Here is a 26071-nt window from a genome sequence, read left to right on the forward strand (position 1 = left end):
CAGAATATCATCAATAAAAACAATAACAAATTTATCAAGATATTGCTGGAATACCTCGTTCATTAACCTCATGAAAGCTGCAGGTGCATTAGTCAATCCAAATGGTATAACCAGAAATTCATAATGTCCTTAACGGGTCCTGAAAGCCGTCTTAGGTACATCTTCATCTTTAATCTTCAACTGATAATAACCAGATCTCAAATCAATCTTAGAGAATACACACGCACCTTTCAGCTGATCAAACAAATCATCGATGCGAGGCAATGGATAACAGTTTTTAATCGTTACCCGGTTCAATTGCCTATAATCAATGCATAATCTCAGAGTTCCATCTTTCTTTCTCACAAATAATACTGGAGCTCCCCAAGGTGACGAACTAGGTTGGATGAAACCTTTATCAAGTAATTCTTGTAATTGAATTTTCAATTCTCTCAACTAAACTGGAGCCATTCTATATGGAGTTAAAGATATAAGATCTGTACCTGGAAGCAAATCGATAGAGAATTCCACATCTCTGTCCGGCGGCAATCCCGGCAAATCATCAAGAAATACATCAGGATAATGCTTGACCACACCAACTTCTTCTACACTGCTAGGAACAACATCATTTAACACCACATGTGCTAAGTATCCTTGGCAACCCTTCGATAATAACTTCCTTGCTCTTATGGCAGAAATAACGCCATGTTTCACCCCACTTCTTTCTCCCACAAAAGTAACCTCTGGTAATCCAGGACGATAAAAGGTAACAGATTTCCCGTAGCAATCAATATGGGCACGATTGTAATGCAACCAATCAGTCCCTAGAATCACATCAAAATCCATAATATGTAACGGGGCAAACTCTAATTCAAACCCTAGAGGCGAAGGGTGAGGTTGAGTCATTTGAGCAAACGTATGAGAAATCACAGAATGCATAGCACCACAATCAATCAAAACTCTAGCAAAATGACCAAGAACATTTAACGTACCCATGATCAAATCTGGATGGTTCTGAGCATCTTGCAGTGATATGTGATTAACATGTCCCTGAGCTTGCTGTCGTCCACCACGACCTCTGTTGCCTTGATTACCTCGCCCCTGAGAAGTACGTCCCTGGCTTGACTGATTGGACTGCCTAGATGATCCTGCACCACTAGCAGCAACCTCTCCCTGACGGGGCTAACCTCCCTGATGCCACTGAGATCCACCAGCTGGCATGGAAGAATAAGAAGAATAACTCCCAAGATCTTGGGAATACCCATTCTGAGAATAAGGATCCTGGGGATACTGATACGGTCCGGAAGCATAAGGAGCAACATCACCCTGGTAATGATAAGCACCACCACGACTCGACTGACCATAACGGCCTGGTCCAAAGCTTTGCTGAATCGACGCTGGAGGTGGCATAGTGGTCTGCTGAGGTCTTTGCTGACCCTGGGGACACTGAGAAGCCCGATGTCCCATTTGCCCATAAGTATAACAAGCACCACCACTTCTCTTGCACTCACCATGATGAAGGAAATTACAACGGCGGCACTATGGAGCACCAGAACCACCAGCACCACCGAAATCTCTTTGTCTCTGAAATCTGGGTCCACCAAAAAATCTTCCACCACATCTCCTTGGGCCAGTGATACTAAATCCTCCACTGGAAGAACTCGAACTCGCTCCACTTTTCTTAAAATTCTGCGTCTTACGAGGTCTCGGAATGGAGATACCCTTACCTTTATCATCTTTCTTCTGACCATCATTCCTGTCCTCGTCATCCTCACTTTCACTAGGGAGATTGTCGGAGTCCTCCATCCTAACCAAAATCTCGAAAAACTCATGATAATTGGTGCAGGGAAGTGCACTGGCAAAAGTTCGCCATTTTATCTTAGTTCCCAACTTAAAACGTCGAAGCATTTCTACCTGATTACCAACTGTATCAGGGTCATAACGAGACAAATCAGTAAACTTCTTGTAGTACTCATGCGCTGACATATTCCTTTGCTTCAATCGAGTAAACTCTTGCTTCTTGCGATCAATGTACTCCGAATGGACAAATCTTTTCTTGAAATTCTCTTTAAATACTTCCCAATCAGCTGCCATCTCTGGGGACATAAACTGAGTTTGATTCCTCCCCCAACTTGCCGGCTCTCGTCCCAAAAACCAAGTAGTGGTCTCAACCCACCTGTTAGCAGGAAAGTTCCCTTGACTTTGCATCACCTGAAACGTCTTCTTAATATGGTCTAGCCACTTCTCTGCCCCCTCGTGACCCTCATTACCCATAAAACGATCCAATTTCAGATTGTACATAGTTTCTAGGGGTGTCCTCTGAGGAGGGGGAAGAGGACGAATTGCATTCTGAAAAGCCTGGGCCATTGCTTCCCCTAATTGAGTGATATCAGGGAAATTAGGTTCAGAAGCACAGTGTGACTCCCTACGAGGCGGCATAATTCTGACAGAAAACATCAAAAGATCATTAGAGCATTAACAATTATACAAGACTGCAACCTAGGCTCTGATACCAAACTGACACACCCCGATCCTGGAATCAAGGCATGTTGGCCGTCACGTGAGCGTGACGTAGCCACAAGTGCGACACGGAAGCAAGAGATAAGAGAAATATGAAAGAATTTAAACCAACCACTAGCAGTAATATCTTACTAGCATAATAGAGTGAGTTATAAGGTAAAACACACGAATTCAGAGCGTAGATACTAGGTGCAGTCAAGTAGGACCATAATTAAAAGTACAACACCCGTAGGTGAGTCCTACATGCAGAACGTCTGTCAGAACACTGAAAAGGACCTCGTGAGCCACCAACTGCTAACTAGAACCTGGAGGGGCGCAAAACAAAGTTGAGTTGGTCAGTAAAACCAAAGATTTTCCAAAACATTTCATTTAAAACATTTGTAACCCCTCACTATAAAACCTGTATACTTTCCCAGAAAATAACATCATAGCATATACCTTAAAATCTCAAATCATTAATCTTTATCAAATCCAGCATTATGCCAAGCAATAATGTCAATGATTAAAAATATGGATGCATCAATATGATAGATGATATAATGAAATAACTGGAGACCCTACGGTGGTCCTGTACGGCTAATTCTAGCTCAATATTTCCCCCCAGCCGGAGTCACCACAGTGACCTATGCGGCCCTACTCTGCACATCACTCGGAACTACGTAAGGTAGTCTGTACGATGGAAACGTGTAAGAATACGCTCTAGTGCTTCTCTTATCAATCATCGGCGCGTATAAACTAAGGTCACCCACTAGTCGGAATCACTTCTAGCGATCTATACGACTAGCATGTCGAAACCCTCACATGGTCTGTGCGACATTCACCTACTTGGATCCAAGGTGAGCGTGCGGTGTGGTGAATACTATAAGCACTAACACCAAGGGTGCAGATTATGAGCTTTCAATGCAATTCACATAAAATAAATCGTATGAATAATGTAAAACTCACCTGTGTGTCCACAACGTCAATTCATATATATATGCATCAATTATCAATTCAAATATCTCATCATAAGCATGCATGGCATTTTTAAAACATATTTTCATATAAATTCGTTTTCTGGGAAAAACAATAGTATATAGGTAATACGAAAACAAAACTGCCCACTCACTAGTAAGTCGATGGGTCGTAACTCCCGTGACGTCCCTGGATGCGCTCGTCCTCGGGATAGGTATCATCTATATGAGAAACAACTGTAGAACCATTAATTAAAACACATAACCAATAATTCGAAATAACTTCTCATACAATGCTCAATTTGGGTATATGAATATACCACATCGACCTACTCGACGTCACAGACGTCGAGAAATTTTTAGAAAAATTTTCTGACGTGGCACGTGCCCCCATGCGCTAGGGCATGCACGGGGACACGCGTCCCCCCACGCGCATCATCTTCCTTGGCTCGTCGGACTGGTTTTTCCGGCGGCCGAAATCTGGGCAAGTTTTTAAAACGCTAGTTCTCCTTCGTTTCTCAACCGTTTTCTTCGAATTTTATATCAAAATGAAGCCCCAAGCATGTAGTTTCACAATATACTACTTTAAGGCTCTAAAAACAACTAAATCTCACCGGAAAAATTCCAAGAAAAACCGGCCAAAGTCGAACCTAGTGATCCCGACGTCCAAAACCTTCAAACGAAGCACTCCGAGCTTCCTTGGGACCTCACTAAACTCACTATAAGCTTAGAATTCCCTAAAATGCAATATATCACGTTTGCATGAATAGTGACATAAAATGAGGGTTCGGGTTTCACGTGATTTCGAATGTTTCACTACCTAAAATTAGTACCATTCAACTTAGGACAACGAAAGGATGAAGAACCATACCTTTTTAGCTTCGATCCTCGAAGTTTAGAGGGTTCTTGGGTGTGGCCGTACAATTCGAGAGGGAGAGAGCGAAAGAGTCGTGAGGGAGGAGAGAGAGAGAGACACGGGGTGAGTGAGGGAACAGGGAGTGTGTGTGTGTGTGTGTGTGTGTTGTGTGGTCCAACACAAATCCTCACCATCCATTTCTCTTCCTAGTTTCCTAACCACACAAACAATCCCACATAAGTTAATTCCAAAATTTATGAATTATTTGCTTCGATGACTTAGAATTAAATTTGCGTTCATATTCAATTGTGCTTTTTAATACATTAGTTTTTAATAGGAGTGCCTAATACCTTGAATAATATCACAAATTTCCCCATTTTGGTTGTTGGTGTTCTGAGTTTTGTGCTTTCCGTGCAAGTTGTCTTTTCAATAGGTATAACACTTTCTGGAATATTCATCGTAATTTTGTCTGTTGCATTGCGTCAATGGAGTTTTGATTTATAGTCATTATAATTCTCTAACTTGAATAACATTGGTATCAGAGCTTAGGTTCCCAACGCTGTGAAGGTGGCGACCTGGAAAAGGCTACCTTAACGAAACGACCAAAGAGTGCGCCACTGTTAAGAGTGAAAGCCACCAGAGTAAGGGCCATCGTGGGCGTCGAGTCCCAACCCTGTGGAGGGGGCGACCTGGAAAGGGCTACCTTAACGGGACGACCAGAGGGTGCGCTGCCGTTAAGAGTGAAAGCCACCAGAGTAAGGGCTGTCGTGGACGTGGGGTCTTTCGAGATGAGGCATGTTATGATCCCACATAGGCTACACCAGAAATGGTGTAGTGGTACTTAAGTCCTTGGGGTCATCTCACTTATCAGGCTAGTCTTTTGGGTTGGGTTCTTCATTTGGGCTTGAGTACCTAACAAGCCATGCCTGTAATTCCTTGCTTAATTGTGTTGCCATTTATCACAATGCAGACTGCTATTTTGAAGAACATGGTGGAAAGTCTTTTGGTGTCGACTTTTCGGATCGGGTATCCGATTAACAGTGACACCATCGACGCTATATATGATATGGTAAATTATGGATAGTGTATAGACCAATTGAATTTTCGGTATGCAATGTCATTTGGTTTTATTACTGTTTGAAATTTTGGGATGGGGGGAATGTGGAGAGAGAGAGCATGGTGGGAGAAAAAAGAGAGACAGTGAACGAGGGATTTAGGTTTTTGTACAAACAAAAAAAATGGCTTTTGTTGTTGACGAGGTTGAGAGCACAAAGAGAGAGGAAACGGGGCTAGAGATTGAATTATGGTGGGGTTTCGATGACGAGTGATGAGATTTGAGGCAATCTGGATAGAAGACGTGGTCGGATTTGGGAAGCCGACAACGTAGTAGGTGAGGGAGAAAAAAGGGAGAGAGACGCGAGGAGAGAGATAGGGTTTATTAATAAATTTTAATTGTTAAATAAAAAATTAATAATTTATTAATATTTAACTAATTTTTAAGTTCAATTAGGTGAGGAGTGGATCCTGTGCCTACCACGTCATCACTTAATAACGAAATTGACAGAATAATTAATAGAGATTTGACATTACAATGAATTCATAAGTTGAGGTACGACATTGCAATGTTTAAAACATGAGGTATGAGATTGTGATTCGACCCACAATTAATGTAGTTTTGTGTAATTTACCATAAATTGAAGGGAACTTTAACGAAAAGCTCACAATACTGTTCACTTTAACGAAAAACCATATTTTTACGCTAAAAAGTCAATTTTGGTACTATTCACTTTACCTTTTATTTTGTCCTTATCGTTAAAACTCAAAGTTTTCAAGCTATTTTCATTAGTTTTTCTTAAATTTAATCTATACTAAAACTGAAAACAAGCTGAAATACTGTTCATAAACACAATGCTCTTCCTGTTGTACCCCTACTTAGTTTCTTTTATTTCAATTTTGCCACTGTTTGAAATATCAGGTTTTGGTTATGTTAGTATCATTTGGTATGCAGACGGGACGAGACGGAACAGAATGGGACGAGACAGGACGAGACAAGATGAGACAGAACGGAAAGGGAGCAAAGATGCCCTTGGATGGAAATAAGGAGGAAAAAGAAGGAGACGAAGAAGTTATAATTTTGTGTTCTACAGATATGAAACGAGTTGTTCCAAAGGATGAGGTGAAACGAAAATTCAATCAAAATTCATCCCATGGAACAACGCGTTCAACCGGTACCTTATTCCATTGCATCTCATTCAACCCCAACGAACGATCGCCTGAATTCTATTGAAGCAGCAAGTGGAAGGGGAGCCGCGGGTTCAATGCCAACTTCCTTTTCATTGTGGCCATTAATTCAATCTATCCGTCTCCCCTTTCCCCTCCACTTTCACCATAACATCTTGGGTAAGCTTTGAAATCATTGTAGATGAATAGCTCTGAAGATGTCTGTTGTTGTGTTGATTGCATAATTATGTTCTGCGACCTCTGCTGTTGAGTTGGTTCCAACGGGTTTGGTGCTATCCTAGCACAACACTGATTACATAATTATGTTCTGCAACCTCTGTTGTGTTACAAAATTTAGCCCTTTATGTGGAATTTGAATTATCTTCTCTTTCTCTCCTATTGCATTTGGGGTTTCCTCAGTTTCTCTTTTTGTTGGTCTAATTTGGGATGAAGTTGTTGAATTTTGGTTGAATTGGAATGTGAGTTTAATTGTAATCATTTGATAGACAATGATTGGAAATTAGCTTCATTTTTTTAATAGTTGTCCCCAAGAAAAAGATACCATTTGGGGTTTTAGTGTTCTAGGGTCTGAAATTGTATTCATCATAATTTATAAATAATAGTTCCAACACACGATTTTCACAATAATTTCTTTAGAAAGTTGGTCTGGAAGAGTTTTATTCTTTTTTTTTTTTCAAGAACTTAGCACCTGACTTTGTTATGCAGATACCCACCCTGTAACCACCATAAGCAGGCAAATTCTTTGAGAATTCCGTCTTAAGATGTAATTATCTCTGAGTTTATATGAGCACTTGAACTCTAAGCGATTGACCACCCTCTCTCCATCTTTTTCTTCTTTTTCTTTTGCTTTTCCCTGTGCAAATCTCAGAGACGCCTACCACAATTGCTTCATCAGGTTCTCTCATCATAAAATTAGTTATCATTATGAAATTTTATTACTTAAAGTTAAAGCATCTGTAAATATTGAAGAGGTCCTTTGTCTTCCCCAATACTCGCTTATTGAAAGGATGAATTTTTATTGATTGGAGTTAAATTAATGCGTATTATATCATCAGTTTGGTGTTGTAATTTTACTTGTTATATATATACATAAACATCCCAATATCCAACTCTGGTTTTTGTTTGCAGAAAGAGTAGGTCCAAGTGGATAACTGGGATAACCTCACAATAAGTACGCATTTCATCTTCTATATAAGAAAATACCATTGCACCTTTTTATCCCATAGTATTCTAGAATTCATCTGGTGCGCTTTTTAACTTCTATATTCGATTCGAACTCACAATAAGAAATAAAAAAAAAAGTTGGCAAAGAAATCAGTACCGAATAGGTAGTGCAGTATTTCTCAATCTCATTAAGGGCTCCTTCATTTGACCTCCAATCTGCAACTACAACAACAACAACAAAGCCTTTTCCCACTAAGTGGGGCCGGCTATGTGAATCCTAGAATGCCATTGCGCTCGGTTTTGTGTCATGTCCTTCGTTAGATCCAAGTACTCTAAGTCTTTTCTTAGGGTCTCTTCTAAAGTTTTCCTAGGTCTTCATCTACACCTTCGGCTCTGAACCTCTGTCCCATAGTCACATCTTCGAACTGGAGCGTCAGTAGGCCTTCTTTGCACATGTCCAACCCACTCATTCCTAATCTTATCCTTTCTCGTGAGCTCACACCTCCAACGAAGCATCCTTGTCTCCGCTACACCCATTTTGTGTACGTGTTGATGCTTCACCGCCCAACATTCTGTGCCATACAACATCGCCGACCTTATTGCCATCCTATAAAATTTTCCCTTGAGCTTCAGTGGCATACGATGGTCACACAACACGCCGGATGCACTCTTCCACTTCATCCATCCCGCTTGTATTCCATATATTCTGTCTTTGATCGGCTTAGGCGAAGACCTTTAGATTCCAACACTTCTCTCCAAAGGTTAAGCTTTGCATTTACCCCTTCCTGAGTTTCATCTATCAACCCTATATCGTCTGCGTTAAGCATACACTGAAGAATAACATCTTGAATATGTCCTGTTAACTCATCCATTACCAATGCAAAAAGGTAAGGACTTAAGGATTGTTGATGCACAAAATCAGTGAGGACTTTGGTACAACAGAAAGTATTAAGTTTGTGACCTTCGCTAGATTGCTCCGGTCATTAGTGTGGATAAGTATGTAAAATGATAGAGACAGGAGAGCAAACACAAGATGTACGTGGTTCACCCAGATTGGCTACGTCCACGAAGTAGAGGAGTTCTCATTAATTGTGAAGAGTTTACACAAGTACATAGGTTCAAACTCTTCTTTAGTGGGTACAAGTGAATGATTTAGTATAATGGCATTAGGAAATATTTTAGGAGAATGATCTCCTTTTATAGAAGAGAGTTTCTAGCCATGTTCTGACATTGACACTTGTCGTGTTGTGATTGGCTTCCGATGTTGACATGTGTCGTGCTATGATTGGCTTCTGATGTCGACACGTGTCGCTATGTGATTGGCCTCCTGGTTGGAGGGGAAGCTCCTCGGTTAGGGACTTGCAAGATCTAAGCTGTTGAGTAATCACGAAACTTCTAAGTACCGAAGTGTGGTATCGTCTTCACTTGCCTTATCTGTCTCATAGGTAGATGTGGCATCTTTTCTGGAAGTACTCTTCCTCCGTCTAGGGGTGGTATCTTTAACTAGTGGAGATGCACAAGGTAATGTATCAATTTCACTTAAAACTTACTTGTAGTTTCAGGCGTGGTCAAGCGCAATACAAACCATGTAGTAGGAGTCCACCAAGTCGCCGAGCTAGGGGATCTGCTGAAAGATGTGACAGACAAGGTAAGCAATCAAAGCTCCAAGCAATCAGTCCCAGATCAGAAGTTTGATTTCGAGTTCCGGCTGATTGTTCTCATTCTTCTTATCTTGCAGGCAGCATGAAGGATAAAGAGAAGAAAAGGAAAAGATATGATATGAGATACTTTTTCTGGTTACTTTCAGAGTATAAGGCCGACTGAAGAATTTAAGGGTCAAAACAAGTCCATCAAATCTAGAGTACGTTCGACCCTACTGATATGTGATACTTTTGCTGTTGACAAAGTAGTGAAAGTATCGGTACGTGTTCTGTTACGCTTGTCTCCACATACTTCATTGTATCATTCTCATTGGCCCTATCTGTTCCTCAGGCAGATGTGGTATCTTCTCTGGAAGCATAAGATGTTGAAGATGAGTACTCGAGAGCAATGCCAGGTAAGTAATCAGGTAAGGGGTTCCAGGCAGTCAGTTCCTGACTGGAAGCTTGATTCCAAGTGCTGACTGATTGCTCTCTTTCTCCTTGTCTTGCAGGTAAGAACAAGGCCAAAGGAAAAGACAGGGAAAAAGCATGATATGGGATACTCTTGCTTTTAACCCTGATGATATGAGATATTCTTGCTCTAGTGTAGCTTGTTTGCAGAGGTATTATCGGGGGGAAAGAAAGCTGAATATTTCGAAAGGCTTTGTTGGGAGTGCTCTCTCAAATATGAGGAAGGGTTGAGAATTTTTGCAGGTCTGCCTGTCCGTTGGGGATGGAGGTCGACATATATAGGAGTCTCCCTAACAACAAGTAGTAATGCTATTCCTTTACCCTGCTTGGTCATAGCCCGGTAGTGGGAGCTGCCAACTTCACATGTTTTAACTCTGTCAAAGCACTTTGAAAAAGTGGTATGTGGTATCTGGAAAGCTGATGTTGCATGTGAAGATTACAGACAAGCTTTATCCGAGGAGATCTGGCTCTCGAAGTTGAGAAAGCAATGCCTCTTCGATTTTCGAACAAACGATCCTGTCGGGGATTTGGCTCTCGAGATTCGGAGAACGATGCCTCTTCAATTTTTGAGAAAGCAATCCTGCTGGGAGTCTGGCTCTTGAAATTCAGATAGCGGTGTCTCTTCGATTTTTGAGAAAGTAATCCTGTTGGGAGTCTGGCCCTCGAGATTCGGAGGGCGGTGCCTCTTCGAATTTGGAGCAAGCAATCTTGTTGGGAGTGTTTTCTCGAATGTGAGTAAAGGTTGGGCATTTTTGCTAGTCTACCTTGCCACGGAGCATAGAGGTTGACACACAGGGACTTTCCAATTATCCAGCAGTGGTGCTGTTCCTTTACCCTTGTGGGTAATAATATGATAGCTAAATCTTCAAAATTTATGTGTTTAAAATTTGTTAGTGCTGTTTGTTTGCTATTTTTTTTACCCTTCCTGGTCATAGCGATGTAGTGGGAGCTGCAAGCTTCACGTGTCTAAACTTTGTCAGAGATCTTTGGCAAAGTTATCTGTGGTACCCATGAGCTGATGTTGCATGTGGAAAGTGGATGATTGAATAGTAAGATTCACGTGCTTTCTACTCCACCATAAATTTTCAACAGATTGCCTGTAATTTCCGCAAAGCTGAGTGTGCATGTGACAGGTGTTGACAAGGCTGAGAAAGCAGATGCTTCTTCGATTTTTGAGATCGGCCCTCGTGGTTTCTGAGTAGCCCAGCTTTTGAGAAAGCAAGCGCCTCTTCGATTTTTGAGATCGGCCCTCGTGGTCTTTGAGCAGTCCAGCTTTTGAGAAAGCAAACGCCTCTTCGATCTCTGAGATCGGCCCTAGTGGTCTCTGAGCAGCCCAATTTTTTAGAAAGCAAACGCTTCTTCGATTTCTGATGCTCCGTCGAGTGCAGATTTTTATAGAGGCTGGCATTAAGTTCCAAAGCACACTTGAATCTCCACCAGTAGAAGCTCCATTCTTGCACTTCTAAGATCTTGATTTGTCCGACCTCTTCTCTCTTCAACACCTTTGAAAATGTCTGGCCCTTCCGACCGCCGTTTTAACTTGAACCTTGGTGAAGAGGCAGCAGCGCCTTCTCTAGACAACAGATGGCGCCCATCATTCTTATCCCCTACTGGTCCTCTTACTATTGGGGATTCCGTGATGAAGTGATATGACTGCTGCGGTGGTGGCCAGGAACATTCTCACTCCTAAAGATAACAGACTTCTTTCCAAACGGTCTGATGAGTTGGCTGTTAAGGATTCTCTGGCTCTCAGTGTTCAATATACAGGTTCTGTGTCGAATATGGCCCAACGCCTATTTGCTCGAATCCGCCAAGTTGAATCATTGGCGGCTGAAGTGATGAGTCTCAAACAGGCTGAAGTGATGAGTCTCAAACAGGAGATTAGAGGGCTTAAGCATGAGAATAAACAGTTGCACATGCTCGCACATGACTATGCTACAAACATGAAGAGGAAGCTTGACCAGGTGAAGGAATCTGATGGTCAGATTTTACTTGATCATCAGAGGTTTGTGGGTTTGTTCCAAAGGCATTTATTACCTTCATCTTCTGGGGCTGTACCGCGTAATGACGCTCCAAATGATCAGCCTCTGATGCCTCTTCCTTCTAAGGTAATGTCCAGTACTGAGGCTCCGAGTGATCACCCTCTGGTGCCTTCTCTTTCTGGGGCTCTACCGACTGCTGAGACTTCTCCTAAGCAACCTTTATGAAGGCCCCCTCTTGTTTGTTTATTTTGACTCATGTATATGTACATATTTGTAACTTATCGGAGATATCAATAAATAAGCTTTGCTTCATTTCAACGTATTGTGTTAAATACACCAAAGCCTTTTTCACTAAGTTTTTTGAATTTTTCTTTTGTTGAAGCTTGTATGTTGAAGCTTTGTGAGTGAAGTATGTAGGTTGAGGTAGTGTTCCCTTAATTTCTCGAGTGAGGAAAACTTCTCAGTTGGAGACTTGAAAAATCCAAGTCATTGAGTAGGATCGGCTATATGAATCTTAGAACGCCATTGTGCTCGGTCCTGTGTCATGTCCTCCGTTAGATCCAAGTACTCTAAGTCTTTTCTTAGAGTCTCTTCCAAAGTTTTCCTAGGTCTTCCTCTACCCATTCGGCCTTGAACCTCTATCTCGTAGTCGCATCTTCTAACCAGAGCATCAGTAGGCCTTTTTTGCACATGTCTAAACCACCGTAACCGATTTTCTCTCAGCTTTCCTACAATTTCAGCTACTCCTACTTTACCTCGGATATCCTCATTCCTAATCTTATCCTTTCTCATGTGCCCACACATCCAACGAAGCATCCTCATCTCCGCTACACCCATTTTGTGTACCTGTTGATGCTTCACCGCCTAACATTCTGTGCCATACAGCATCGTTGGCCTTCTTGCCGTCCTATAAAATTTTTCCTTGAGCTTCAGTGGCGTACGGCGGTCACACAACACGCCGGATGCACTCTTCTACTTCATCCATCCAACTTGTATTCTATGGTTGAGATCTCCATCTAATTCTCCGTTTTTTTGCAAGATAGATCCTAGGTAGCGAAAGCAGTCGCTCTTTGGTATTTCCTGATCTCCGATCCTCACCCTTAACTCATTTTGGCCTCCATTTGCACTGAACTTGCACTCCATGTATTCTGTCTTTGATCGGCTTAGGCGAAGACCTTTAGATTCCAACACTTATCTCCAAAGGTTCAGCTTCACATTTACGCATTCTTGAGTTTCATCTATCAACACTATATCGTCTGCGAAAAGCATACACTAAGAAATATCATCTTGAATATGTCTTGTTAACTCATCCATTACCAACGCAAAAAGGTAAGGACTTAAGGATGAACCTTGATGTAATCCTACAGTTATGAGGAAGCTTTCGGTTTGTCATTCATGAGTTCTTACGGCAGTCTTTGCTCCTTTATACATATCCTTTATAGCTTGGATATATGCTACTCGTACTCATTTCTTCTCCAAAATCCTCCAGAGAATGTCTCTTGGGACCCTATCATACGTTTTTTCCAAATCTATAAAGACCATGTGTAAATCCTTTTTCCCCTATCTATATCTTTCCATCAATCTTAGTAAGAGATAGATTGCCTCCATAGTTGAGCGTCCTGGCATGAACTCGAATTGGTTGTCCGAAACCCGTGTCTCTTGCCTCAATCTATGCTCAATGACTCTCTCCCAAAGCTTCATTGTATGACTCATTAGCTTAATACCCCTATAGTTCATGCAATTTTGTATGTTGCCCTTATTCTTATAGATAGGCACCAAAGTGCTCTTTCGCCACTCATTTGGCATCTTCTTCGTTTTCAAAATCCTACTGAAAAGGTCAGTGAGCCATGCTATACCTGTCTCTCCCAAGACTTTCCACACTTCGATCGGTATATCATCTAGGCCCACTGGTTTTCTATGCTTCATCTTCTTCAAAGCTATAACCACTTCTTCCTTCCTGATTCGACGATAAAATGAGTAGTTTCTACACTCTTCTGAGTTACTCAACTCCCCTAAAGAAGTACTCCTTTCATGTCTTTCATTGAAAGGATTATGAAAATAACCTCTCCATCTGTCTTTGACCGTGTTCTTTGTAGCAAGAACCTTTCCATCCTCATTCTTAATGCACCTCACTTGGTTTAGGTCTCATGTCTTTGTTTCCCTTGCTCTAGCTAGTTTATAGATATCCAACTCTTCTTCTTTGGTATCTAGTCGCTTATACATATCGTCATAAGCCGCTAACTTAGCTTCTCTCACAGCTTTCTTCGCCTCTTGCTTCGCTCTTCTATACCTTTCACCATTTTCATCGGTCCTATCCTTGTATAAAGCTCTACAACATTCCTTCTTAGCCTTCACCTTTGTTTGTACCTCCTCATTCCACCACCAAGATTTCTTTTGTTGTGGAGCAAAGTCCTTGGACTCTCCTAATACCTCTTTTGCTACTTTTCAGAAACAACTAGCCATGGAATCCCAACTTTGGCTAGCTTCCTCCTCTCTATCCCACACACACTGGGTGATTACTTTCTCTTTGAAAATGACTTGTTTTTCTCCTTTTAGATTCCACCATCTAGTCCTTGGGCACTTCCAAGTCTTGTTCTTTTTTCTCACTCTTTTGATATGTACATCCATCACCAACAAGTGATGTTGATTAGCCAAGCTCTCTCCCGGTATAACTTTGCAATCCTTACAAATTATACGATCCCATTTCCTCATTAGAAGAAAATCTATTTGTGTTTTTGACGACCCACTCTTGTAGGTGATCACGTGTTCTTCTCACTTCTTAAAGAAGGTGTTGGCTAAGAAGAGATCATATGCCATTGCAAAATCCAAGATAGCTTCCCTATCCTCATTTCTCTCCCCAAAACCATGGCTACCATAAAAACCTCCATAGTTGCCTGTCTCTTTGCCCACGTGTCCATTTAAATCTCCTCCTATAAATAACTTCTCCGTCTGAGCAATTCCTTGCACCAAGTCTCCAAGGCCTTTCCAAAATTTCTCCTTTGAACTCGTATCCAACCCTACTTGAGGTGCGTACGCACTAATCATATTGATGAGTTCTTGTCCTATTACAATCTTGATTGCCATGATTCTATCTCATACCCTCTTGACATTTACAACATCTTGTGTCAAGGTCTTGTCCACGATGATGCCAACACTGTTTCTCGTTCTATTTGTGCCTGAATACCATAGTTTAAACCCTGAGTTTTCTAGATCCTTTGCCTTAAGACCAACCCACTTAGTTTCTTGTAGGCACATAATATTTATTCTTCTCCTCACCATAACTTCCACTACTTCCATAGATTTTCCCGTTAAGATTCTTATATTCCATGTTCCTAAACGCATTCTAATCTCTTGAACTCTACCCTTCTGTCCTAGCTTCTTCAACCTCCCTCGTCTAATAGGATCAAAGTACTTCTTTTGTGTGTCCTGTGTAAAGTTGATACGAGCATATACTCCCAAACAACTTTGAGTGGAGTCGTTCGAAAAGAAGTTTCTATGGCCCCCTTGCTCATTTAACACTGCATCCGGGTGCCGATAGAGATACAGCGACCCTTGCTCACTTATCACTGTGCTCGGGCCACACAGCGCGCCACTTACGGGTGACGCCCTAACTTTAGCGCGATTTCGTTCTGGATTCATTTTCATAAGGATTCGACGTAAACTAGGAGTGCCGACTGTCGACTACCTGACGCCTTCCCCCTCCTCCTTTATCCGGGCTTGGGACCGGCAATGTAAAATAAACTTACACAGGCAGAGTTACCTCCAATCTGCAACTGATGCCACAAAAAGAAAAACCTGAGAAGAGAGTACTTAAGTTCTGGCACGGTACCATAATCTACAACTATATCACTTGTTAGTACATAGTAGTGGTGAATGCTCTTTTAATTCCACTTTTTCACATATATATTTTCTTGAAGATGACTCCTTACTAGATAAAAATATCAGTCTGGCAATCGTATGGGCAGTAACAGTGATTCCAAGCCCTCTGGAAAGTTGGATGATAAATCAAGTATATATCATATATGTCCATAATAACAATTAGAAAAAAGAATTAGGAAGCTAATAAACACCTAAGAAAATCCAGCATGAATGGAAACAGTTATTTGTTAGTAAACGTATCAAATGTGTACTACACACTGACACATATTATGTTTAGTAACAACAATGCATTCTGGTTGCCATATTTTTCTTGAATGCAACTGGGAAATTGAAGTTATTACAACCCGTATCTGGTAGTGTAGTCGAGTCCAGTACACTAGAGAATGCGTGTACTATTTTGAACCGTGCTAATTTAAATCAGCAGTAACTAGATTTAAAAACTTATTCCTTCCCCCATTATAGCTACTGCGTTTACAGAATCTCCTCATCATGATCATGGTTGCGATAAGGGACAACGGGTATCTTTCCTATTACAAAGAAAGAAATTCAATGGTGGAAAGCCTAACATATAACTTCAATGAGAATGCAGAAAACTGGTTACTCGCCAAGGGCTCCAAAAATGGGAGAATACAGCATTTCGTCATCATTTTCATTTTTTGTATCTACATCAGGGTCCGCATAGAAACTTTGTGTAAAACTGGTCAGACTCCCTCCATTGCATCTCTTTTGGAAGTTGGAATACCACAATTGCTGGTATGTCAATCCTACAATCATCATTAACAGCTGTTCATTTCCAAACTCTTTTGATAGCATGAGACTGGAAGAAACAAACACAAGTGATCAGGTGATGTCTTGCATATGGTATCTCCTAAAGACACCATATTTACATCCTAAATCAGATAAAAGAGACGAAAAGGTAATTCGACGCCAAAACAGAAGATTGAAGACTCATTCCCAAAGATTGAAGACTCAAGCATTTACATCAAAACCCAAACCCCATTACCAAAAACCAACAATAAAATTACAATACTGTTAAGGGGTTGTTCTCAAAACAATCAAATTATTCAATGGCTTTTTCGCCCTCGATAAAAACACTTAAAGTTCAATCTTTAGAAAAAAAGAAACCCAACTAAGAATCAATTAGAGCATGACAAGTAGACAAATGACAGGATTTTTCCCTTTCTCATTGAGCTTTCATAGTGTGTTTTTCATGAAATTTATAATTGTCGGGGTGTTTTTTTTCTAATTTATTACTATTCAGTGTCGAACACCAATTAAACCCAGAAAGCTACAAACTTTGATCTCATTACCGAATACTTGAACTGGTTGTTTCCCGGCCTGGCTTTTTGTGAGATTTGAGGATCATCTGTATGTTAGACTCAGCAGAGAAGAATTAACATGTATTCTTGTTTTCAGGCGAAAGCCGATGGTTTTCTTGGTGGTGGTGCAAGCCTAGCTCCATAGCTGCATGACTCTCCATGGTCCTTATACCAAAACATTTAAAAAAAACAGAATAATTGTTGTAAACATTTCTAGAATAAGTGTGATTGTGTAACTCCTAGATTAGATTTGATTCTAGTTATCCTTTCCTATTACAACTTATATTACTTGGAGGAGAAGGAATATCTTCTCTCCATTTACTACTATAAATAAAGGCACAATGTAGGAGGAATAACAACACATACATTCCCCTACAATTCTACAAACACACATCTCTCTCCTCTCTCTCTGCCGCCGGCCCTAGTCTCTCTGTCAGATAAAAAATAGACTACAACACGTTATCAGCACGCTCCTACCACTGCGCTTAGGAATATGACGTTGGAGATTTTTTTTCTGCATCAAACCAGTTCATCCATATCATCACGCAATCAGGTTCTTTCCAAACAACGGTTTTTAACTCGATATTTTACAAGCCATGATAGCATGAACATTCACCATGATGCATGACCCAACTTTACGTTTAACGTATTTTAGATTCTACATAAATTGTGTATGCTTCATCACCAAAATTGCTACAATTATGTGAATTTGATATTTGTCATGAACTGAATCTTACATATGTACATGCATTCAAACTATTATTTGCATATGCATCAACGTAAATATGTGATTCATTAGAATTATACATGCATATAATATAATTGCATTGAAATTTTTTTTTGCGATTGGGGAATTAGGGTTCTTCGAACCCGTGCTTTTCCCGAGTCGAGAACCAATCTTGGAGCCACGGCTCCAGGCCCAACACCCAAACCCGACGCCCAGCAAGCGTTGCCACCCTTGAAATCGTCAACCAACATGGCCTGCAGCCATGCCCAGTTACCCTCGACGATCTGCAGTCGTCCCCGACGAATTTTTTGTCTGAAAATTCGATTTTTTTTTTTAAATTACAATTGAATTTCTAGGGTTTTGACAATGAATATTGAGATTTTTTAAATCTCCGTTCACCCCCATGGTCACCATGACTCAAATCGAGTTTTCCACAAAACCCCAACCGACGCCAGAAGCGCCAGGTCCGGTGTTCTTCTCCGGCAACACACACCCAGCACTCGCTGGGGTGTGTGATCCAAAAAACCCGAGCCCCAGTGGGCTAATGTCCTTTGGCCTGCATCAGCGCCCTTTTGGGGTTGCTGCTGCTCTGCGATGTCACGGCCCAGCCCGTGCCGAAAGAAAAAAAAACAATTTTTTTTTGTTTTCTGGGCTCGCTTGCAGCGGCCCAGCCCGACAAGAATTTTTATTTTTTTTATGCTGCACACAACAGCCCCTTCCCCTTGCCCATGTCTCCCTGTGAGCTCCATGAGCCACCTGTGGGCTTTACCTATGTTTTTATGCCTCGAAGACCAAATAAATTAATTCAATTATAATTATACAATATTTTTGCATATATATGTTGCATATTTGTTTGCATATATATTTGTGTTTGCCTGCATGAATATATGAACCTGAAGTTCATAATTACTTTGAAACCCGAAGTTTCTTATAAACATGCCTTGTTTGAAAACCTGAAGTTTTCACTTAAACATATCACCCATGAAACCCGAAGTTTTTCATGCGAAATTAAACCAATACATGTCTATTAGAACCTGTATCTTCTACTCATATGTGAATGGATTGATTTTTCTCCATTACACTAACCACATTTTGTCCATCTATTTTGTGATAGGAACATGTCGAATTTGAACAAACTCGACTTCACCACTTTGGAGGTCTCTAGAAGGAACTACCTCAAGTGGGTTCAAGATGTGAAGCTCCACCTCACTGCAAAGAACTTGCGTCCTGCTATTGAAGAAGCAACAGATAAACCTGTTGGCGAAGCTGAAAAAGCCACTGCTATGATCTTCATCCGAAGACATATTCATGACACTCTGCAAACTGAGTACCTTGCTGAGGAGGATCCACGTGCATTATGGGTCGCTTTGGCTGATCGTTTCGATCACCAAAAGGACATATTCTTGCCTGAAGCAAGACACGATTGGCAGCACTTGCGCTTCCAAGACTTTAAGGGGTAGTTTGGGAGTGAGGTGCTTAAAAAAAAAGCACCCATGAAAAAAAGCTGTGAGGGTTTTAGGTGTTTGGTAAACTGAAAAAAAAGGGCTTATTTTGGAAGCTGCTGTGAGAATAAGCTGAAATCAAAGGAAAAAGTTGAAGCTGCTATTTGTAGCTTTGGAAAACTGGCTTTTTTTCAAAGCACACGGAGCTACAGTGCTCCTTTAATGAAAAGACCCACTATCGGACTGTTTGTTTTTTCAAAAGCACTTTTACAAAAAAGTTTACCAAACACTCTGCTGATTTTTTTCACAGCCGCTTATTCTCACAGCACAGCCGCTTATTCTCACAGCAATTTTTTTTCAAAGCACATCAATACCAAACCAGCCCTAAGTCTGTGAATGAATATAATTCTGAAGTTTGTCGAATCCGATCACTTCTCAAGTTTTGCAATGAAACTTTGACTGAAAAGGATCTCCTGGAGAATACCTACTTGACCTTCTCTGCTTCTAATATTGTCTTGCAGCAACAATATAGAGCTCAGAAGTTCACTAAGTTCTCAGATTTGATCTCTGTTTTACTTCTTGCTGAAAAGAAGAACCAACTGTTGATGAAGAATCATCAAGCTCGACCTACTAGGGCTACTGTTATGCCTGAAGCACATTATAGCACTCATCAGCACCCAAAACGCCAAAAAGGCGTGGTAAGGGCAGCCAGAAGCCATCCCACCAAGGTTAACAGAGCCAAGGCCCATCTAAGGGAGGAAACAAAGCCCAGAAGCGCCCAAACCTCGCTCCCAAGGCCCCGAACTTCAAGAATAAGGGCAAAGCACCTGCCACAATGAATGACGATATGTGCTATCGTTGTGGTTCAAAGGACCATTGGTCCCGTATTTGCCGTGCTCCCAAGAAGGTTGTAGATGAATATCATTCTCGTCGTACGAAGTTTGAATCAAACTTCATGCAAGTGGACGAACCGGAGACTACAAAGATGGAGGTTTCTGACTTTCAGGAGGATACCACCCCTATGGAAGATTAGAATCTTAGGCATAGACTTATTTTTCAGTTAAAATAAGACAATTGGGGCCGAATTCCACCTAGTGGCCGAACCCCACCTTGTTTTTTGGTTGATTTTGAACAATTTTCCTTTATGTTTTGGATTATTAGTTGGCGATTTATTTTGGATATTAAGTTTTTTTTAATAAATGAAATTATTTTGAATTGATACTTGTTTTGATAAACTTTGATGCATGTGACCGATTCAAATTAATTTTTCATTTTAGGTATGACTAGTGGGAAAGTTAGTTGTCTGGCAGATAGTGCAACCACGCATACTGTTTTGCGTGAACGCATCTATTTCACTAACTTCGTACCTAAGAATGCACCTCTGACAACCCTCTCAGGCCCATCCAACCTGATCGAAGGATACAGTAAGGCACGTATAATGTTGTCCAATGGTACAATCTTGACCATTGCTGAGGCACTCTATTCTCCACGTTCCGGAAGAACGTTACTAAGTTTCAAGGACATTAGAGATAACAATTACCACGCTGAAACCCACGTAGAAAACGGAGTTGAATTTCTGTGCGTAACTTCCTACGAATATGGCCAGAAGCGTATTCTAGAGAAGATGGAGCTTAACCCGAATGGTCTGTATACTACGACCATACGCCCCATAGAATGCCACTATGTGGCCGGCCCTACCACAGGGACCGCACACGAAATTACACTTTGGCATGATCGTTTGGGACATCCTGGGCGAATAGCGATGCGCCGTATCCTCAAAACTTCACACGGGCATCCACTAACCCGAAGCTTAGGTTCGATCCATGAAATTGCATGTCAAACATGTTCTATGGGAAAGCTTATTACTAAGCCTTCTTATGACAAGATTCGTTCGAATCTTCCCATTTTTCTACAACGGATTCAGGGGGACATTTGTGGACCGATTCAACCTCCCTGCGGACCATTTAGATATTTTATGATTTTGGTTGATGCTTCTACACGTTGGTCACACGTGTGCTTGTTGTCCACAAGGAACGCTGCATTCTTCAAACTATTGGCTCAAGTTATCAAGCTCAGGGCTCACCACCCTGATTATCCGATCAAATTTATTCGATTGGATAATGCTGGAGAATTCACATCTAAAACTTTTGATGACTATTGCATGTCGGTTGGGGTTGAAGTTGAACATCCTGTACCCCATGTTGACACCCAGAACGGCCTGGCAGAGGCTTTCATTAAGCGTTTACAAATGATTGCTCGATTGTTGGTCATACGTACCAAGCTCCCGATCGCTGCTTGGGGACATGCAATATTGCATGCAACAAAGTTGGTCCGCCTGAGGCCTGTTGCGACACAACTATTTAGTGCCCTTCAGTTGGTCACCGGATACGAACCCGACATATCGCATCTGTGCGTTTTTGGTTGTGCGGTCTATGTGCCTATCTCGCCGCCCTTACGTACAAAAATGGGGCCCCAACGAAGGATGGGAATCTATGTCGGATATGATTCTCCTTCGATTATTCGTTACTTAGAACCTTTGACATGCGATCTGTTTACCGCTCGTTTCGCGGATTATCACTTCTATGAGACAGTCTTCCCGTCGTTAGGGGGAGATAAGAACGTCAACGTTCCTAATGAACGACGTAAATTATCTTGGACGACTCCCACTTTGTCTCATTTAGATCCCTGCACCGCTAAGTCTGAAGCTGAAGTGCAGCGCATATTAGATCTCCAGAGCATAGCTCAGAGCATGCCAGATGTTTTCACCGATCTAGCGCGCGTGACAAGATCACATATTCCAGCTGCGAATACGCCTGCAAATATAGATGTACTAAATGTACGACAGTCTACCCTCCTAGAAGCCCGGGACGCCAATTCTGGTGATCCACGTATATTAGCGGCTAGCCAATCCTCTGCCCCTACACAAAAGCGTGGCAGACCCCTTGGTTCAAAGGATTCACACCCCCGGAAGAGGAAAACCACGGCACAAGGTCCTGAAGAGCTTACCGTGAATCCGACTATTGCTTACTCATTTTACCCAACTCATGAGGAAATTCTAGATTATGGAAGCGTCCTTGAAGAGACGAATCCTCCTCCCAAGAAGCATGAGATTTCGGTCTATTATGCTAGCTTAGATGTTTTGTGGCGTAGAAATGAGATGATTGTCGACGATGCATTAGCATTTGCAGTAGCTACTGAGATCATGTTGAGCGATGACATTGAACCGCGTTCCGTTGATGAATGTCGACGTAGAGCTGATTGGTCAAACTGGAAACAAGCAATCCAAGTCGAACTTGATTCACTAGCAAAACGTAAGGTGTTTGGACCTGTAGTTCCTACTCCTCTACATGTGACGCCCGTTGGCTTCAAGTGGGTTTTCGTTCGGAAGTGTAATGAGAAGAACGAAATTGTGCGTTACAAAGCTCGTCTTGTAGCACAAGGTTTCTCACAATGCCCCGGGATTGACTATGCCGAAACTTACTCACCCGTTATGGATGTGATTACTTTTCGATACCTTATCAGTTTGGTAGTTTTCGAAAAAATGGATATGCAGCTGATGGACGTAGTAACCGCGTATCTCTATGGGGATCTTGATACGGAAATTTATATGAAAGTTCCCAAAGGACTTACATTGACTGGTTCAAATATTTCCAAACCCCGGAACACGCTCTCAATTCGGCTGAGGCATTCACTATACGGTTTGAAACAATCCGGAAGAATGTGGTATAACCGTCTGAGTGAGTATTTGACTAGTCAGGGATATGTGAACAACGAACTATACCCTTGTGTGTTCATTAAGAAGTCACATTCCGGATTTGCGATTGTTGCAGTATATGTCGATGACATGAATCTCATCGGAACTCCTGAAGAGTTCGCGAGAACTGCTTCGCACCTGAAGTCGGAATTTGAGATGAAAGATCTAGGTAAGACTCGATACTGTCTCGGTCTCGAGATAGAGCATTGTTCGGATGGAATCTTAGTACATCAATCGAACTACACCCAGAAGGTGCTGCGCCGTTTTAATGAGGATAAAGCGAAGTCTTCGAGTACTCCTATGGTCGTTCGTACGCTAGATGCAAAGCGAGATCCCTTCCGTCCGAAGGAGGATGATGAAGAGATTTTGGAACCTGAAGTTCCTTATCTAAGTGCGATAGGCGCTTTATTGTACTTAGCTAAATGCACTAGACCCGACATCTCCTTCGCTGTTAATCTTTTGGCAAGATACATCAATACACCAACACGCAGACATTGGACTGGCGTGAAAGACATCTTCCGTTACCTTAAGGGTACTACGAATTTGGGCTTATTCTATCCTTACGAATCCTCGAGTGATGCCGCACCCTATGCTCATCGGGTTGATTCTCGCCTTGTTGGTTATGTCGACGCTGGATACTTATCTGGTCCGCACAAGGCGCGTTCTCAAACGGGTTATGTCTTTACTGGAGGTCAACTAAACAGACCTTAGTTGCCACTTCGTCTAACCATGCTGAAATTCTCGCCTTACATGAAGTAACTCAGGAATGCTTTTGGTTGAGAGCAGTAATGGGCCATATTCGAAGCTCCTGTGATCTTCATCCCGCCGTTAATGCCCCGACGACGATTTTTGAAGACAACGCAGCTTGCATCGAACAGCTCAAGAATGGTTACATCAAAGGAGACAACACCAAGCATATTGCGCCGAAGTTCTTCTTTACACATCAACAACAAGAGCATCAGAAGATTAAAGTCACGCAAATCCGATCACAAGACAATCTGGCCAACCTCTTCACCAAATCACTACCAAAGGCGACGTTTCAGAAGCTTGTTCATGGAATTGGTATGCGTAAACTTTCTGAGTTGTAACTTTGCTATTTCTCTTTGGAATTATGTCAAACTCAGGGGGAGTATCTTCTGGATACTTGCTTGATCTTAATGTACTATTTTTCCCTACGATTAGGAGCATTTTTCCCACTGGGTTTTTGCTACCTAACTAGGTTTTAACGAGGCACCCACCTTGGGCTGGTCATATCCCTGATGACGTCCTGTAGACGTTTCTTTTGACTTTGCATTTCTCACGCATTTTTCCTTAGACTATGGATTTTGTCCCTACTCAGGTTTTTGCCATAGCCTTAGGGTTTTTTAGTGAGACTTACTACTTATGCAAGTTCCTACCTTATTGAGAATAAGCGTTGTTCCTTGGAATCAATGCCGACGAGTCGACTTCCTCAACTTCTGCATGATGCTGAATCTACCTTAAGCAAGGTTCTAAAAATCGCTAGGCGCTAGTCGGGCGGCAGGCTGGGGCCTAGCGCCTAGGCGGCTAGGCGGGGGCCTAGGCGGACTAGGCGGATTTAAGTAAATCTATCATATTTTAGGTAAATAAGTGTATGCTTCTACTTGAAATATATATAATTTCATCATAAACTACAAAATAGAATGCATATATATCATGAAGTATTGGAACATAATGAAAACATGTGAAATAAGGATATAATGTTTGTTCATTCAAGTATGCAACAAGTCTCTTACAATTTATTGGAAAAAAACAAAATGCAAAATGAAAGTTATGTATTTTCTGTCTAAGTGAGTTGCAACCTAGGCGGGTCTAGGCGGATGCCTAGGCGGGCTAGGCGGGTGCCTAGGCGGTGGGCTGGGGCCTAGGCATTAATCGGGGCGGTGGGCTGGGGCCTAGCGCCTAGGCGGGGCCTAGGCGGCCCTAGGCGGGGATTTTTAGAACAGTGACCTTAAGTATTTGCACACTCAAGGGGGAGTGTTGTAAACATTCCTAGAATAAGTGTGATTGTGTAAATCCTAGATTAGATTTGATTCTAGTTATCCTTTCCTATTACAACTTGTATTACTTGGAGGAAAAGGAATATATTCTCTCCCTTTACTACTATAAATAAAGGCACAATGTAGGAGGGATAACAACACATACATTCCCCTACAATTCTACAAACACACATCTCTCTCCTCTCTCTCTCTGCCGCCGGCCCTAGTCTCTCTGTCAGATAAAAATAGACTACAACAATAATAAATAAAAATGCCCTATCTTCTCCCATTTCAATTTTAGCACAGAGCTTTGTTTCTTTTATCCTTACTCCCTAGTTTGAATCCTATGGAGATGTCAGTAGAGCCATGCTACTATGGATGAGAAATTACGGGTGGCGCAACTTATATTCTTGTGATGGATACACAGGAAAACAAACTGGTGATGTTAAGTGTTCACACCCTTTTTCTAGTAGTACGGAAATAACGGCTTGATGTTCACTGATATTTTATGATTAGTACAATGCTCATATTAAAGTAGTCCAACTAAAAATGACCCAACTATAAAAAATTATGATTTGTCGATTTTAACCCTAACCTTTTTAGTTTGAGTTTCAAATTTTCGTCGTTAATGGAGTTCATCATTGTTTTGCAGACCTTCTTCTTTTTCTTTGAAACAAAAATATATATCCTTATGCTATTTAATTTATATTTTGTATTATTTCGTTGAAATGTAATTGTCGTTATTATTCATAGTGTATTCAAGGTACTGTTTTTCAATTTTTCTTCGTCAGTGGAGTTCATCGTTTATTTCTCCATAAAATAAATTTGAGATCTGCATGCTATTCAATAATAACGATAGGTCACTGTTTCTGGACTGCAAAAATAAACTGTTTCTGAATTTTCAGTAATAATGTTTCTGAAATCTAAATCACTGTTTCTGGATCCAAATGAAATAGACACATTGTTTCTTAAATGTAAGCAAGAAAAGAAATAGTGAAATTCACTGTATTTGGATTCAAAGCAAAATAAGCACTATGTTTTTTAAATATAATCAACTGATGCATGAAAGAAAAGAAACAATCAAATGTTAAAACATAGATTGTTTCTGAAATCTAAGTCACTGTTTCTAAAATTTAAGTCACTCTTT

This window comes from Malus domestica, chromosome 11, assembly GCF_042453785.1.
Source record: "Malus domestica chromosome 11, GDT2T_hap1".
In the NCBI taxonomy this organism is placed as follows: Eukaryota; Viridiplantae; Streptophyta; class Magnoliopsida; order Rosales; family Rosaceae; genus Malus; species Malus domestica.